This window comes from Tursiops truncatus, chromosome 20 (assembly GCF_011762595.2).
Source record: "Tursiops truncatus isolate mTurTru1 chromosome 20, mTurTru1.mat.Y, whole genome shotgun sequence".
In the NCBI taxonomy this organism is placed as follows: domain Eukaryota; kingdom Metazoa; phylum Chordata; class Mammalia; order Artiodactyla; family Delphinidae; genus Tursiops; species Tursiops truncatus.
Window position 1 is genome coordinate 3,860,701 of NC_047053.1, and position 7,965 is coordinate 3,868,665.

Genomic DNA, 7,965 nt, shown 5'->3' on the forward strand with positions numbered 1-7,965 from the left:
ATTGTAAAATACTGGTGCTTTGCCACAGAGACTTTGAGATGCACTGCCGAAAACAAAGTACATATACATGTATGAGCTCTGGAAAAGAGTTATTTGCAATGCAGCTGACAAAATATTAAAATCTGTAGTATATATGAATTATACAATTGACATAAAAAAAAATGAAAGAGTGGACCAAGGGATTAGCTGTAATTCAGAGACGTGAAATCCAGATGTAAACTCATATGTCATTTGAATTCGTGAGTGGTCAGGGCTATGTTTTAGTCTTCAGACTTATAAAAATTGGAAAGAGCCATAATACCTATTGCTAATGCAGGTATGGGGAAATTCGTACACATTGCTAGTGGAACTGTGAATTGTTACCACCTTTTCAGGAAACAAACTTGCCAGCCCCCATAAAGATAAAAATAAATTGAACGTAATTCTTGGCTCAGCAGTATTCTCCCTGGGAAACCTATCCCATCAAAATAAAAGCACCTGTATAAGTAAGCATATCTGTTCAAAGATGTTTATTGCAGCCTCATTCGTAGTGGCAAAAACCTAGAAACAAAGGGCATATCAGTAATAGGGGAATGGTTGAAGAAATTATAGCTCATCCACCCCTGGGAATCTTATGTAGCTATTCAGAAGGATGAATTAGAATTATACCAGTTACCGTGGCAGGATTTTTGTGAGGTATCCTTGAGTGAGAAAAGATGCAGAAAATGTTTAATATGATCTCATTTTAATGAAACCATCAATGGAAAAAATGCTGTATGTGTTTTTACATCTGTATATATATTAAAATATACTTACGAAAAAATGGAGAAAAATAAAAAAATATATAAACTATGTTGTTAACATGGGTTATTGTGGGAGGTGCTGGTGAAAATGTGGAGATGCAGGCAAGAGTCAGAGGGGAGGCCAGAGAAAGCAAAGACCGTATTATAAATCCCATCATGCATGGGAAGGTTCAGTTTATGTAAAAGTGTCCATTTGGTGTATACACATAAAACATTTTCTAACACAGTCTTTACGAAAGATGAGTTAGCTTTGTAAGTACTACCTTGTAGAGATGACCATGATAAAATGACAGTAAAATAAGTCAATAAGGAAATCGATCAGGAAATCAATAAGGAAAAGGTTAATATCTTGGTAGAAAATTGTTCAAAGGACACATATAGCAATTCAATAAAAGGTAAGTACAAATCACCAATTACCATGTGAAAAATGTGCAACTTGATCAATAGTCAAAGAAATGTAAGTGAAAATCCTATGAGATGTTTTTGTCACATGTCCGGGTTTGAAGTATTATTAAAACTGGTAAACCTTGGATTGAGGATGGCATTCTCAAGTATACTTCGAGAGAGAATAAAAATTAAAACAAAGTTTGGAGGGAAATATCTGTAATATGCCTCAAAACATGTCTTATGGCATTGATGTTGATTTCTCTTCTGAAATTTCATCCTGTCAATGTTAAGCATGTAAGAGGCAAGAGACTTTCTGTCTGTGAAAGGACGCCTATCAAAAGATGTTACTAAATGAATGAAGTAACAGAATCCCAGTTTTATGTATAGTAGTGAAACATTTAGAACTGCCTAAACATCCAACAGAAAGGAATTAGTTAAAGAACATACAACCATATAAACATATCTATTATAGAAACATGCTTATGACAGGTTGTGATTAAAGAAGACAGGTGAAACAATGATGTTAAAGTTTTGCTGATTTTCCAGTCAAATATTATACATCGATATGTAGAAAAATGGAAGAGACAAACAGAGAAATGTTAAAAAGTAATGGATGATGGGATTGTGGATAACATCTTGTCTTGGTGCCTTTCTGTGTAGTTTCCAAGTTTTCTGCTTTGAGCAGTAGTTTTAATTAAAAAGAAAAAAAGATGTTACAAGCATGTTAAAAGGCTATAAAGATTACCATCTTCTGAAGTGCACTCAGAGGGAGACGAGCAGGTAGGAGCACTGTGCCCTGTTCAGGAAGAGAGCCGGCCGCCGAGGCGAGTCACTGTCCCAGCATCACTTTGGCATATGAACTCTAACCTTCAGCTTTCAAAGCTGGAGATATTATCAAAGGTAGGTCATTATTTAATGGCTTGGAGGTTATTTCCGAAGTCCCTCGTGGGCTGCTATAAATGATTAGTAACATCATTATTGCTTATACATTTGTGGGCCAGCCTAGTATTGCTTTATCAGCACTGACTCAGGGTTTTTATAGGTAAATGGCTCTCAACTTGGGGTTCCCTAACCTCAAGAGGTGCACAGTGGTGGTAAGCTCTCCGAACTATACTTCATGTACATAAAAGTGTCAGAAAAATTATGCGTTTACCCTTACAATACTGTACGGGCTGACAAAGCCTTATTTTAATTGCCTTGGCTTCTTTTTTTTTTCGCTTTTAATAGAATATACAATTTTCAGTTGATACATTGTAATGAATTGGTCGTTAGAATGGTTTTTGATAAATAATATACGTTGGGAAAGTTGAATTTTTACTAAATTAATAAAAGTTGGGGTTTTAGAAAAGCCTTTCAAACCTGGAATCAGATTTTTTCCCTGGCTCCAGGATTATTCTGATAGTTGTACTTAATATCCAGGCTCAGCCACACTACTTAAAGTTGTATTTTAACCCCCCTTATAGATATGAACTTCAGCAACAACTTGAAGTGATATTTCTGTAAGAGAAGAAACCATAGGGAAGGTCTCATCTGACTTAGCAAACATTCTCTATTTTCCAAATGGGCAACAGGAAGACTCACGAGGTCCTGAATACAGAGAGAAAGAGGCTGCCAGAACCCACATTTTCTGCTTCTTACTTTTTCACTTCCCCTTGGGCTCTGGGGTTATTTCCCTAGAAATAACAGGCCTGCAGAAGGTGACAGACACTCGTGCACACACACGGAAAATCAAAAAGGGTTAGAGATAGGGAGGGAGGGAGAGAGAGACTTCTTGTATATAGCATGATCTCGTGCAGTTCTTTCTAGACTTCTGTGAGATTGTTGCTGTCATTAGTTCTTTTTAAACAGAAGTGCTGAAGCACAGAGAAGTTAAGCAACTTGCTTAAAATCACACAGCTAGTCAGAGGCAAAGCCAGGATTTGAACTTGGGCAGTCTGAATCCAGAGCCTTGGTCTTAACCCCTGTCATAACAACATCACATTTCTATACCCTGAAAAAAGAAGTCAACCAGAAGCACTGTGAAAACAGCTCCTTAATAAAGTGACTAATTCTGGCAACTGGCCCAGAGAGGAGATGGGAAACCTATTTAGTTTTACTTCCATGACTGATACATATCTTAAAACTGAATTTCTTGCTAGAAGATTTAAAAAATTTTAATTGTAAATGCTGAGGAATTAAAAAAAATCAGCTAGCTGAAAATTCCGGCTGTTGTTCATCATCAAGCATATTATATTTTAAAGAAAGTATTTTTAGCCAATTTAGCCCCCGAATTACATTAGTAGAGCCTCAGTCCAGCCAATTGGGGTTTTAAAAACATTGTCTGCTCTTGGTCTATTCTGTAAGTGGCCAAAACAGAGAAAGAGTTTTCAATGTACTTCCTTTACTATTTTCTGAGTGTTTTTGCGTTATGTGAAAAGTGCTGTGATGTTTCATCTGTAGGAGATTTAGCACTGGAAATAGTTATTGACAGTCCAAAAGAACCCTTCTAGACGGAAGTATAGATTTATATCTCAAACTTCCAAGCAAAACTTTCAATAAATGAAAAGAAAAAAATCAGGGCTTCCCTGGTGGCGCAGTGGTTGAGAGTCCGCCTGCCGATGCAGGGCACACGGGTCCGTGCCCCGGTCCGGGAAGATCCCACATGCCACGGAGCGGCTGGGCCCGTGAGCCATGGCCGCCGAGCCTGCGCGTCCGGAGCCTGTGCTCCGCAGCGGGAGAGGCCACGGCAGTGAGAGGCCCGCATAACGCAAAAAAAAAAAAAAAAAAAATCGAACAGTTTTAAAAGTGAAAATAGGATGGCTGGTGGCTGGTTAGTGTATGTTTGTGTGTTGGGGGTTTGGGGGATGAGAAGGGCCGGTGGGCAGAGCCTGCTCTGTTGATTTCCCTAAGTCTTCATTTGGGATAGGCAGGTACCTCAGTATTATACAGCATTTTAAAAAAATTGTATTGAAGGATAATTGATTTACAGTGTTCTTAATTTCTGCTGTACAGCAAAGTGATTCAGTTATACATATATATGTTCTTTTTCATGTTCTTTTCCATTACCGTTTATCCCAGGATATTGAATATAGTTCCTGGTGCTCTACAGTAAGACCTTGTTGTTTATCCATCCTATATATAACAGTTTGCTACAGCATTTTTTTTTAACTGAAGAAATGAAAGCGTTTGCAAGTGCGGCCAACAAAAAGCCTTCATCAAGTCAGTAGAACTTTTCAATCAAAATGACAACAGCCTCTGGTCTGTCTCTTGCTGGAAATAGAAAATGTGTGGAAGGGGTTTCACCCTCTGGGCACTGATCACAGAGTCCAGTATCTTGTTATAATTTTATAAAAGTCAAAGATCCAGCCACTTTCATGGTAAACATGGCCTTTCCAGCATCCTCCGTAAATGGTACTTGACTCTTGCTGAAGGCATTCATATTGTCAGGCTCTGATCCTGTGAAGGCCCTTCCTGACAGCATCTGTAAAGGGCTTGATGAATAAAGGGCTGGATCCAGATGTGAGGACGCAGCCTTTTCTGGGCTGTCTCCTCTGTGAGCCCTCCCATCCTCAACCTACTGCCTTCCCCATCCCGTTTCTGTGAGTGCAAGATGGCAGTAAGGCACAGCGCCACCATCCCTTGTCATCCTCTTCGTCAAGGCCATCAGTGTCCTCCACACTTAGGAGTTCACCGGCCCTTTCTCATCCCTCAGCTTACTTAAACCATCAGCAGCATTCCCCCTCTTGCTTTGAAAACAACCACCACCCTCTCTTCATTTTCCTCCAGACCCACTGGATGTTTCCTTCTCTACTGACTAGATCCCTATCATCTTTCCACCTCACATGCGGAACTGCTTCAGAACTCACACTTAGATCTCTTATGGTCTCATACATTAGGTGACCTCGCTCTGTCCCATGGCTTTAAATACCAACTCTATCCATGACTCCCTAATTTATATTTCCAGTCTTCTCCTAAACTCGAAAATCTCCGTATTGCTTATCTGACATCAGTGAATATCTCATAGTCATACAAACTGAGCATATCTGAAATAAAATTCTTTTTTTTTGTACTCATCCCTAAAACCACTTTTTTCTGAGCCTTTATCATCTCCATTTAAAGAGAAAACAAAAACAAAGTAAAACAAACAAGCCTGGAACCATCTTCCTAGGTGTTGGCCATCATTCAAGGAATTTGACACACCCTTTCCTTTCTGACACAACTCATGTTTAATCCATCATCGAATTCTGTCTTTTCTACCTTCAAAACAATATTAGGGGGAAAACATTTGCTTACACGCTTTTGCCCTACCCTAGGTTTTCTCCACCTCAGCATCGTTGCCATTTGGGGTTGGATAATTCTTTGTTGTGGAGGCTGGCTCTGTGCATTGTAGGACATTTAGCAGCATCTCTGGCCTCTGCCCACTGGATGACACATTCCTTCCCCTCCAGTTGTGACGATCAAGAGTATCTCCAGACACTGACAACAGGTCCCCTAGGGCAGAATCACTTCCAAGTGAGAGCCGCTGCTCCACCCCCAGCAACCCCATCTTTCACCTGGGTGATCGCAGTGGCCTTACAGCTGGCTTCCTTACTGTCTCTCTTGGTCTCATATATTCTACCCAGTAGCCAGAGTGATCTTTTTTTTTTAATCCAAAATGTGTTTATTGGGATGGTTTCCCATTCATCTTGATTCAGGGTGCTTTTAGTGCTGCTTCTGTCTGAAGGAGCATCCTTCTGTAAGCCTTGCTTTTCCTCCTGCAGAGGCTGGCAGAGGACAATAGAACAGCCAACACATAAAGCTACTGTCTGTGCATGGCTGAAGACAGAGGTGATTTTATAGCATCCTGGGCATCTCACATCCACGAAATAGGCACTGGGGCTCTGCGCCAGACGCTGCTTCTGGTGTTTCCTCTTCTCCTCTTCTGGAGAGGGATGAAGGAGCTCCTTCGTGAGAGGCATGTTCTCATGGGGAGGTCATCACCCCCGCAAAGGAGAATCATCTTTTTTTTTATACAATTTTCTTTTGATGTGGACCATTTTTAAAGTCTTTATTGAATTTGTTACGATATTGCTTCTGTTTTATGTTTTGGTTTTTTGGCTGCAAGGCATGTGGGATCTTAGCTCCCCGACCAGGGGTCAAACCCGCACCCGCTGCACTGGAAGGCAAAGTCTTAACCACTTGACCACCAGGGAAGTCCCGAGAATGATCTTTTAAAAAACCATTCGGATGATTTCACTCTTGTTGGCGGCCGTGGTGATGTGCCCTCAGAGAGCAGGATGAGAGAAGAGTGTCTGGGAGACAACATCGACTGCCACACCCTGGGATCTGCCCGCGTCCAAGCTCTTCTCAGCTACACTGTTCGTAGGCTGCTCTGGGCTGATGATGGAGCACGGCCAGGGCCTCAGAGCTGGGCTGTCGCTGACTCACACGTGTGATGCTTTGGAATTTCCCAGAGCTATATTCCAGTTTGACCAATCTTCCTCCCCTTCCTCCTTTCACAGGACTTTCACAGACTTACATCGTGTTTTTAGGTCTGTCCTAACCTACTCTGTCTCCCTAGCAAGCCTTCTCCCCCTTTATCCTCCCCAGGTGTTTTCTCTAATAAACCTCCCTGAATGTCTAATTCCATCCTGGCCTCTGCTTCTCAGACAATCCAAAAACTCCCCTGCTCAGGACTTTCTAATGGCTTTCTTCCTCACTCAGAACGAATCCCATAGTCCTCGAGGCAGGTCACAAGGCCGCGTGACCTGCTGATGCCTTTCTTGCTGATCTCAGCTCCTGCAACTCCACACCTGTTCACTTTGTTCTAACTGCACTGGTTGTATTGCTATTTCTTAAAGACACCAGGCTCCTTCTTGCCTTGGTGATTTTAGCATCTATTCCCTCCCCCTGGAATTCTATTCCCCTGGGTATTCATTTGGTGAACTTACCTGAAGTCTTGGGTTAAGTATCACCTCCTTAATGAGGCCCATCCTGATCACACACTTCAAAACTGCCACCCAGCTCCCATTTCCCCAGCACCTCAGTGTTGTTGCCTTGTACTTTTCTTCATTGCATTGATCACTTTCACTCTATTCTATTCTGTTCCATTATGTCTGTTTGGTTCTCTGATACATTTCAAGTACCTAGAACAGTGCCAGCACAGAGTAGATAATCAATAAATATTTGTTAAATGAAGAAACCGACTTAGACTCTAATTCCTTATTTGTATGTTTCCCTCATTAAACTAAGACCTTTTTTTCCATTTATTTATTTCAATTAAAAAATTTTTATTGAAGTATAGTTGATTTACAATATTATATTAGTTTCAGGTGTAAAATATAGTGACCCAGTATATTTATAGATTATACCCCATTTAAAGTTATTACAACATAGGCTATATTTCCCTGTGCTGTATAATAGATCCTTGTTGCTTATTTATTTTGTACGTACTGTTTTGTACCTCTTAATCCCCTACCCCTATCTTGCCCCTTCACCCTTCACTCTACCCACTGGTAGCTGCTAGTTCTCTGTATCTGTGAGCCTGTTTTGTTGTATACATTCATTTGTTTTATTTTTTAGATTCCACATATAAGTGATAGTATAGAGTATTTGTCTTTCTCTGTCTGACTTATTTCATTTGTTTTATTTTTTAGATTCCACATATAAGTGATAGTATAGAGTATTTGTCTTTCTCTGTCTGACTTATTTCACTAAGCATAATACTCTCTAGGTCCATCCACATTGTTATAAATGGCAGAATTTCATTCTTTTTTATGGCTGAACAATATTCCATTATATGTATATTATAATACCTATACATATACCACACCTTCTT

The 7,965-nt window shown here is 40.3% G+C and overlaps 1 pseudogene; it reads right to left on the minus strand.

Moving 5' to 3' along the window:
- Positions 1-5,849: 5,849 nt before the first annotated feature.
- Positions 5,850-6,106, minus strand: LOC101329163 (small ribosomal subunit protein eS27-like; annotated as a pseudogene).
- Between the last annotated feature and the right edge of the window lie 1,859 nt (positions 6,107-7,965).